At 35.3% G+C, this 10,649-nt stretch overlaps 2 long non-coding RNA genes across 9 annotated transcripts; both read left to right on the top strand.

Moving 5' to 3' along the window:
* The first annotated feature begins 987 nt into the window (after window positions 1-987).
* Window positions 988-1,664, top strand: LOC110938778. The gene is made up of 2 exons (XR_002591682.2): window positions 988-1,382; window positions 1,594-1,664. It is a non-coding gene; the product is annotated as an uncharacterized LOC110938778 (long non-coding RNA).
* Window positions 1,665-3,003: 1,339 nt separating this feature from the next.
* LOC110940463 lies at window positions 3,004-6,181 on the top strand. Of its 8 annotated transcripts, XR_004892485.1 has the most exons (6): window positions 3,004-3,343; window positions 3,490-4,460; window positions 4,713-4,770; window positions 5,447-5,544; window positions 5,676-5,757; window positions 5,883-6,181. It is a non-coding gene; the product is annotated as an uncharacterized LOC110940463 (long non-coding RNA). The 8 variants fall into 8 exon arrangements; XR_002593181.2 differs by having other exon boundaries at window positions 4,713-5,544; XR_004892484.1 differs by having other exon boundaries at window positions 3,004-3,989; window positions 4,093-4,460; window positions 4,713-5,544.
* The last annotated feature ends 4,468 nt before the right edge of the window (window positions 6,182-10,649 follow it).

The raw sequence follows: 10,649 nt of genomic DNA, 5'->3' as shown, positions 1-10,649 counted from the left end.
GTGATGAAAAGAAGGAGTAATCACCGGTTTCTTTAACGCCCCTGCATGTTACACCTAAGTCATCGGCCACCATCAGCTTCTCACCGCACCCCTCACTCCGATCACCATCACCCGCGCCCCGTTTCTTCTTCAAGCTTTAAACCGCAACTAACAACCATTCCGCCACCATAACCATCACCGATATCGACGCCACTAAGTTGGTGTGGAAATTTGGTTCTCGCCAAAAAAACGAAGTTGCAGATCTGATGGGTGTTTGTCCAGGAATTTATGGATCTTGTGGGTGTTCTTCGGGAAAGATGATCTCACTACAAAAAAATGAAGTTGCAGGTTATCGTGGAAAAAAAACAATGTTGAAGATATGGCGGGTGTTTGATTGAGAAGTTCCATCTGGTAGTTGTTCTCGGTGAAGGTGTATGTTCTCGCTAGTTTTGGTGGTTTGGCCAATGGGTTTCAGGTGGCAGTGATGTGGCTGCTAGTTTAGGTAGGTGGTGAAAGAGTGCGTGTGGACCAACTATGCAAAATTTACAAACCATAGAGACCAATGATGCATTTGACTCTACCTATTTTTTGGGTAGTATTTTTCTTCATGTCCTAGAAAAAAAATGGAAAATGGTAAGTACAATGGTAGATGAGTGCCCGCCGGGTGGGTAGGTTAGGTATATAATTTAAAAAAACAATTGTTTATATATATATATATATATATATATATATAGGCTAATTATAATGAGAAAACTCACCCCAGTTAAGAAAACCCAGTAAACCCTCATATGTGGCTAGGATTGAGCCACATCACCTTATGTATAATGATGAAGACAAAGGCAATTTCATCATTTTCCCTATTGTTGACTTAATGTAAAAAGTGACGGCTCCTGTTTTCTTCTTTTTCTAATCTCATGCATTGATTTATGAAGTGTACTTTGTACTTTGTACTATCACCTTTAGTCTTTTTGTTTTTTTTTTTTTTTTGTAACATAAATGTGTTTTCAAATCTCTCACATCTCATTTCTCCCAAAAAATGAAATGAAGAACATATTTTACTTCCTAAAAATCCAGAGAGATAGATGGTTAGAGAGAGAAGATCAGAGAGAGAGAGAGAGAGGCAATAAGGACTGTGAGAGAGGCAGTGAAGATCGGAGAGAATATCAGAAGATCGAACGGGTGTTCCATACAACATCAGATTCAGATCTGGTTCAGATCCGAAATCCAAAAAGATGATCCAGTTCCAAGATGCTACCAGATCCAAAAGATGCTCCAGATCCGGTTGAAGATGTTTCGATGTTGAAGATGATATTCCATATAACGGTTCGATGTTGAAGATGATCCAAAAGATGTTCAATATTGAACATGATGTTCCAAATCTAAAAGATCCTCCAGATCCATAAGTATGTTTGTTTTCGGGGATTTTTTTTTTCAGATTTGGTTTTTTTTTTTTGTGTTTTATAGATCTTCATTTTTTGTTTTTTTGTAGATCTGTAACTTTTTTTTATTTTTTTTTTGTTCAAGAAGATGAATGTTTTTTAGTTCTTGTTTTCTGGATATGTTGTTTTTTATTACTGATTTTTTTCATTTTTTTTGTATAAAATTTGTTTTCAGATCTGAACAAATGGAAACAATTTGATTTAAGTTCTTATGTATTGGATTAAAATCTAAGTTACTTTCTTGTTTATTGTTATGATGATTGAATCTAAAAAATATGCTGTTGTTGGATTCTTGTTAATAAAGTTAGATTTTTTATATACATGTTATATTTTTGATGTAACAATTCTCATAACAATTTTTTGCGTCTTAGTTATGAAACTCCAAGATCTAGGCATTTTTTATGTAACACTATGTAACCGGGTGTTAGAAATGTAACAATCGAAGAAAAAAAGCATGTTATATTTTTTTGTGTTACATAAATAATGCCAGTTACGTTTTTTTGTGTTAGATAAATAATGCCCGTTACATTTTTTGTAACAATCAAAGCAAAAATGGCTGTTACATTTTTTTGTGTTACATAAAAAATGTAACAATCAAAGAAAAAAATGACTGTTAATTTTTTTGTGTTACATAAAAAATGTTACAATCAAAGATTATATGTTACGTTTCTATGTAACATTTGATCATAGAAAAATTATATGTTACGTTTCTATGTTTCTTATAGGCAAAAGTGAATCCTAGCCATCCTAACACATGTAACAAAACCAAAAAAAAAATATTTTACAAAACCAAAAAAAATATACAAGTAAAAAAGAATCCTAGCCATGAAATATATTAAAAAATTGATGGATGTCTGTTTGTAATATGATGGATGTCTCTTGTAAGAGAAATTATAGTAATGTTCCAATATTACCCTTTAGTACATGAAATATATTAAAAAAATGAGACAAAAAAGCAACTTATGGGCAAAAGTGAATCCTAGCCATCCATCAAGTATGATCAATGGTTGTTATTGGGTTTTCAGGGTTTATTCAACTCAAGTGGGTTTTCAATTTATCCTTGCCCTATATATATATATATATATATATATATATATATATATATATATATATATATATATATATAGGGGACCGCTAAAATGAGAACCACCTCGAGTTGTAAGAACCGTGAGAACTATATCGTACAGGGCGAGGTGGACCAAAATTTTTTTCATAAACGTAGATGCGTGTATTATAAACACATTTGTAAAAAAAAAAATTCAAAAAAAAAAATGTCGTGTGTGTAGTTTTGAGCACCACAAGTTTGTGTTTACGGGTACCGTAAATCTTACCGGAAAATTTACGGTACCCGTAAACACAAACTTGTGGTGCTCAAAACTACACACACGACATTTTTTTTTGAATTTTTTTTACAAATGTGTTTATAATACACGCATCTACGTTTATGAAAAAAATTTTGGTCCAACTCACCCCGGATCAAGTAGTTCTCACGGTTCTTACAACTGGAGGTGGTTCTTATTTTATCGCAATTCTATATATATATATATGACAAGCATTATGTACATATTAAAAATTAAAAAGCAAACGCAATGAACATTAATGAATAGTGAATGGGTCATCTTCATTGGTTCACAAGGGCGACGCCTTCACCCCTTCAGTCCATATATAACGCGGTGAGAAAGAGTTGTCGATTGATGATGGTGGAGCGGTTAACGGAGGAGCACCGCTGCCCCTTCCGTCCATCTTGTCTGATCGACGCCTATTCCCGTCTTCGATCTCCTAAGCGCCTGTTCAATGAATACCCGTCGTTGCCGGCGGCCATTTGAGTCCGATTCTGGCAGCAACGGCTACCCAATGGAGGCCTATTATTACCGGCGGCCATTTGAGTCTGTTTCTAGCGGTGACGACCTTCAGATTTCTTCATGGTAATCTCTTTTTATCTCCATTCTTGAGTTTTATACTTTTAGAGCTTTTGGTATAATGCATGACTTCTCTAATTTGAGAACTCTTTGGATCTGTAAAGCCTAAAGAATTTCTGGTGTAAAACCCTAAGTCTACTATGAATTTCTAGGGGTGATCATGAAGTTGTAAAGGTGGAATCTTTGCATGTTAGGAACTCAAATATCAAGATTTAGAAATGGAACTTTGATCGTCTTGTTGTTATATTATCAACCAGTTGAATTTCACCGGCCTGTTGGAATTAAGGGTATATGGAACTGAAAGTTATATTTAGTCGTTGCGTACCGAGTTCGTTTGCTGGCTATGATGACTTTGGTAAAAAAAAGTTTAGGTTTGATGTTGCATAGCAAGGATGGCGAGTGCAGTGTTTACTACTAGCAACCTGTTATGCAGCTATGACAACCTCTATACCTATTCTGTGTCGTCTATTACAAGTCATTAAAAAACCAAAACGAGTTCCAGTTCCATAAACGACCTTATTAAAATGAGTGAATCATTTCCATTTTAATGGATCAGTAAAAATGGAAAGAAGGGTTTCATGTAGCTTCAATGACTGCAGCTAGCAGTCGTTGGGGTGTTGTGATGTCAACAAACGCAGGATTCTTTTACCAGGTATTGTTATGTGCTTTTATCGAGCATATAAAAGTTATAGCAGAATGTTAAATTTGCAAATTTGAATGCATATTGTTAATATTTTGGTACGTTTACAACCAAGCCGGCTCGGTTTGTAAAGTAGCCGAGACCAGCTCCGGGGAAGTTCCGCCGACTGTGTTGGCGCGTCAACCCTATCAATCGAAAGCCTAGATCATCGTGAAGCTCATGGTGATGATCGTTTATCTGATTACAACGCGGTGGTGGTTCAATTGAGACCTTAGATAGTCGGCGGCTACGGTTCATGACTCTAAGGTGATGACGGAGACGATGTAGGTTAAGTTTCAGGCGATCAATGGTGTCAAACGATGGTCGTTCACAACAAATAGACGGTCGGCGACGGTCAGCGATGGTCAAAACAAGGGAACACATTCTGGTCACCTATGGTTTAGGGTTTTCACCGTACTACCGATTAGGAATGCGATATGTTTGGTAAGATTTAATCCTTCCATTCTGTTTTGCCTCTTCGCTTTATTTCTTTGATTTCATTTTTGCAGTTGAGTCCTGAGTTTTTTTTGTTTGGGATGACGTTTTATGTTATTCATTTTTTCGCTTGATTAGGATGCTATATCTACAAGGTTTTCATTGCATCCTTTTGGCTATTGACTTGGCAATTGATATTAAGTTTTATGAAATTATTCGGAAATAAGGTGTTAATTTGATGTTGATTTTCTAATTATGCAGTTTTTATGCTTTGCATTTTGGTACTGGTGATGATAACTTTTGCCTCCAGAAGAAAATGGTATGATCCCTTGCTTTACCTTAGCTCCTATTATGAGTTTGGTTTTCATTTTTTTAAATCCGTTTGCATATATCATACAAGTTGTTCAACCTATTGATTGCTTCTTTTTGCTTGCTTATTTCTTAATGGTAGCTTACGTTTTTTATTATTATTAAATAGCATTTTAACTCTCTTTGATGTTTGTTATGCAAGTATACAGTTCTAAAGTCTTAAAACCGATTTGAATGGTGAATAAATCATCTTTCTGTTTGTGTTACAAAAAAGAGGTACAACGAGTTTGTTGCACAAGTGAAATCAGTGCTCAAACACTACCCAACTCTTCAATTATATCAACCAAGAAAGGTTACATTTGTCTTTTCCACATAATTATGCAAATCATATATTTGTTTTAAAATTTTGATCTCTTTTCACTTTAGGTCTACATATAATATGTGTGTACACAGTTATGTACTGTAGCATGTAATGTGTGTTAAAGATTATTGGTTGTGAACGTATGTGAAAAAAAACACGGGTCAAAACGGGCCGACAACTTCAAAGAAGTAGATCAATGTGGGTTGGTGTCTTAAAGAAACGAGGCAAGTTTCGGATCAAAATAGGTTCGGTTCGGATTGAATTTAGTGTTGATGTATGCAAAGGTTTTGTTTTACTTCTTACAATGCTATGGGTTCTCATATAGATAGTTTCATAACCAAGGAGTCGCACACGCATGTTCTTTAGCAACGCCCCCAGTGATAGGAAAAGCTGTTGATGTTATGCTACTGCAGAGGTTGCAAAGTAAGGGTTTGTACCAATTATGTGACTTATGTTACAAAAATAGATAATAGATATATGCACGCACCCGTATGCACGTATTATATATAGGAAAATGATGGTTAAAAAATACGTGTACTATTTATGTTTTATAGGAAATGAGCTACTACGGTACCACTATGTAAAGACCGAGCTTTCCGCCGCCGACCTCATGGTATCAGTCAAACCGTTTACCAGGTACCATTTCATGCATTTCAACCATTTGCCATAATGTGTATAGAGTTGTAACCCATGATATTACTAGCACTGATACACCAAGACCCTTGAAGTATTCAGAACAATTGTTTTAAACTTTTCTATAGTAAAATGTGCAGGCGTGAAGATCGGAAAACCAACTCACTGACTGACCAACCAGGCTCGGTTATAGCATACGGAAGACTGAGCACACCAGCTCCAACCATGGATATGACATTGTAGAAGGCGGAGCACCACCATGTGGCATTGCGTGATCATGTGACTGGAAGCCATTTGTCAATGGCGCGGGCCGTTCGGTTTTATTGTCAACCTGTCACAATCATGATTTTTTTAAATAAGTTTTTTAGAGGAACAAAATTGTAATTGTACCATAAGTCAATAATAATACTCATATGTTAATAAGAAATACAATCATTATAACAATATGGATAGTTTAAACTCGAGATATCGAGGTGAGCTTTTTATGTGGTAGCCGTAACACATAATGCTTGGATTTATCCAAACAACAATTGTAATGGACTTACGATGCATCGTTTACGAGTAATCTTATATGCTCCATATTATTCAACACGAAGCGAACTCCCGTTAATCCCTGGCTCAACGCGCTGGGTTGATACAACTAGTTTTATTTATAAATATTAAACTGTCATTGTAATATTTTTTATGTAATATCTTATCATTTTAATGTTTTCAAAAATTAAAATTTAAGATTTTCCCAATAAGTATATTATTTTAGTAAATATAATCTTTGGAATTTTCCTCTAATAAAAAATATTTAAATGATTTTAGTAAAGTAAGTAAAAATAAAAATAGGTAAATGAAAATGAACGTTAAAGAAGATGATGATCTGGCAGTGTATTTAAATGTTTTTTAGGTTTTTTTATTAAGTGAGATTTTGTGTTTTTAAAGAGTGGGTGTTTTTAGGACGTAAACGTGTTTTTTTATGTTTTTAGATTTCCTGATTGTGGATGATCTAAGAAAGTCTCTACGAAAAGCTAAATGTAAGGCAAAAGCTAAGGGAAACTTAAGGCTAAGGCACATCAAAATTGTAGGAAGATGCTACATGTAGGCAAAAGCTATGCTCAAAACGAATCTACACATATCAATAAACTATCATCCTCCATCATATTTGTAATAAGGTTCAAGGTTCAACTTTAGCAAACCTCCCCAACCTACTCATCCCATGTCAGTTTAGATATGCTTTTCAGCCCCTTCTTCCCTCTACTGTTAGGGTTACCACAATTCATATACATACTGGAGTCATCATTTGTCTTTCTCCACATGACTAAACTATCTCAACCTTCCTCCCCATATCTTATATGAGATACATGTCAAGAACTTAATTTCTTGCCTAATCCAACCTTGTGTGTCGATACATCTGCCGTAACATACTCATCTATGCTACCTCCATCTTTTGCGGTTGTGTCTTCTTGACGACCATACATTCTATTCCGTATAAGTGTTTTGGTCAAAAATTACCTAAGTAATTAAGTGATCAAATTAGTTAAGTGAGGTAGTGTGCTAGAAGTATTTGAAAAATGTGTGCTGATTAAGTTGCTAACAAAAACAGTTTACAGGATACGGCTCAGGATATCGATCTGTATCAACAATCAAACAATGAGCTGAAAGGTAAAGGGTGACACGGGATGTACGAGGAAAGTCCTTGATCAATCTAGATCGCCGGCACAAAACCTCGGGAGCTGACAATCGCAACTGCCTTGTTCTTCTTATTATTTCAAATATCAAGATACAGTGCAGGATATGATGCGGATCAACTAGGTATTACAATGCGATTTGAATACAAGTGTGATGCGCGTGTGGTGTTATAGGTTTTTATATATATTTTTAGCCTTTTTACACGTTAGTCAAGTTTTAAATTTATAAAACATGATATTTTACTAACACCAAACACACATATGGACAAGTGCACCCATTGTAGGACCGGTTTTAACTCCGAAACGATTGCAAAACGAATGTATGACGTGCAGAATCCATACACAAACGCGACCTAACACACACGATGTAATAAAAACGTGATTCTATTAAGAATATAACAAGAACAAGCACCTTGAACCACTTTCTCTCTCTAGACTCTCTCTCTAAATCTAGAGTTCTCTAAAACACAAATGAGGCAAAAGTCTCTAATCTAAACATAACCTCCCTATTTATAGGTCAAGGGAAATTAATGAGACTTCTCATTAATTACAGAAATGCCACCTTGCCTTTTAACTAGCTATCTCTAATATTACAATATAAAGCTCAAACTGTTTCTCGCTACGGCTCGGATTGATGAAGGCGATAGACATAAATGCACTAACAGACTCCCCCTTGGATATTGCCGCAGTCAATCTCGTAGCGTCTTGTCTTTCTCTCTCTCTTTGAGTCTTCTTGAAGCTTTAACACGTTTACATCAACGTAGACTCTCTCTTGTTTGAACAGAATCCTCGTGGATTTGTCTTCAGCTTCAGCTTCTCCTTTCTATAGACTCTTTTCTTCATCAGGCTCCCCTTTTCGTCAAGCTTCCATGCTTTTGGGATCGACAACTTGCTTTCCGTATACAAGCTCCTTTAGGATAGTTACATGGCTCCTTGAATCCACGCTTCCTTTTGCGTTGAGCTCGTCTTCAGACTCCCCCTTAGACTCGGCTTTCGGGATCGTAGTCTGGTATAACATCTGCAACACTCAAACATTTATAAGTAATAACGTTTTGAACATTCAATTTTCCAGAAATCGTAATCTGGCACTATTCAACTTTCTAAATCACTCCCCCTATCAACAATCTTTACAGATTTGGCAGTGTTAAAGAATCTAACTCCCTCACAGTTAATCATCCAAGTCCAAATTAATGACCTTGGAGATATCACAAACTGTTTTTGAAATTTTTGATTTTAATTCAAGTTTCAAATTAATGAACTTGTTTTATTTTCAGAAACACAATCAACTTACTTAGATTTTGAAACTCAGCATTTCAGACATTGGTTGTCGAAAATAAAGCAGAATCAAAAATCTTTTTGCATTTTTCTGAAAATATAAAGCAGTAAAGAAATATGTACAAACATATTTACAGACAATATTTTTGTTTGAGTATGCGTCAGAGGATCATATCAGTTTTTGACAAGTTACAAGTACCGTTGAGCTTAGTTACACATTAAGAATTAAACAATTCACTTAGATTGTCGATATACTTGTCCACTTAAATTTTCACACAAACTTCAACTGATTCAGGATACAAATTAGATGTCTTAAAGACTTAAACTTATTCATGTGTCCCACCTCTTGCATATACTCCCGTATCCAGATCCCAATATTCAGTCTTACAGGTGAGTATACCACAGATGATATCTGTAAGGGGTTAAATGCGAATCGTCAGATTTGGAATAGGTTATGTCAATGTTGTCTGGCAATTGGTCTACCATGTTGAAAGCGTTTTCGACCTTTTCCTCATCATAAAATGCAAACTTTTCCGGTGGTGGAACTTGATGAAACTCTGAGCCAATGCCTTTCTTGTTTTGCTGAGACTCACCATCTCCCGGTTTTATATTGAAAATTCGTTCAAGCACATATGACGACACGTGGTAACTTTTTAACTTGTTATCCTGTTCTAAATCAGCAATCTGTCGCTTTAACTTAGCAACATCCTCAATATAGGAATTAACAACGTCTTGTTTTATAGCATACATTCGTTTAAGCTCTTTAGTTGTTTCAGAAAGATAATTCATTCTTGATTGAGCATATTTCATTTCATCTTTCACTTTCTCATAAGACTTTTTTGTAGTATGATATGCTAATTTCATAGAGTCATATTCCTTTTTCATTTCTTGACAAGCAATTTCTTTTTGAGAACACTCTTCTGTCATTTTGGAAACATTTTCTTTCAAAACTTCATTTTCTTTTTCTATCTTTTTACATTTTTCGGAAAGTTTTTCATCATTTTCTTTAAAAACTTTTCTTTTTCTAGCATTTCTTTGCATTTTTCTTTGAAAATGTTTTCGATTTTTGTGAATTCAAGATCTCTTGTTCTGAATTGCTCATCTTTTTCAGTACAAGCTCTGTACGGTTCCATGCATTTCTTGCACTGATCAATCAGTTTTAAGTTTTCAAAATCAGAATTTACCTCAGTGATTGGCACCTCGGTGTTTTCAGCTGCCTCTGTCTGCTTCATTTCAGCATCATTCAGCTTTTGTTCAACACTGACTTCATCACCAGCATCACCAACTTCCAAATTCTCATTCTTTTCTTCTTTTTCTTCTTTTTCTTCTTTCTTCACCTCTTTTTCAATCTGCTGTTCTTCAGTAACAGCTTCTTTCACAGCTTCAACTTTAACAGCTTCTGTGTTAACCTCTTCAACGCTCTTCTTCAGATTGTTCACCATCTCTTCAACACTCTTCTTCATTCTCTCTTCATCCTTTTTTCTTAGACATGATAACATGGCATATCTGATCTCCTTTTCAAGCCTTTTAGCATATGTGTCATCTTTCATCACATTTCTATAGTATTCGGCTCTCAATGGAACTATGAGAAGAACATCATCAAAGATTATGTCTTTCTTTGGAACAACCGATTCTCCTTCTCTGTTGTAGTAACACTCTCTCTTCTTATCCCATCTTCTGTTACTGACAGCACTCTCATACTCTTCCTGCATATCATCCATTCTGTTGTAAACCACATTTCTTTCTCTGTAAGTCTTCTCACTCAAAATCTCTTCTCAAGTTTTCTCTTTCATCTCAGCAACAACATTTTCTTCTTTGTTTTCAGCTGTGTCTTTGTCTTTGTTTTCCTCTTTAATTTCAACAACAAAAACAAACTTTCTTTCCTCTGTTATAGCCCTGCCATGAGCTGTTTTTCGAACATTCTCCAAACGATCTTCTTCTGGA

The sequence above is a fragment of the Helianthus annuus genome, chromosome 5, assembly GCF_002127325.2.
Source record: "Helianthus annuus cultivar XRQ/B chromosome 5, HanXRQr2.0-SUNRISE, whole genome shotgun sequence".
Lineage (NCBI taxonomy): Eukaryota > Viridiplantae > Streptophyta > Magnoliopsida > Asterales > Asteraceae > Helianthus > Helianthus annuus.
The sequence above is the reverse complement of the archived record's forward strand: the minus strand, read 5'-3'. Positions and strand labels throughout refer to the sequence as shown.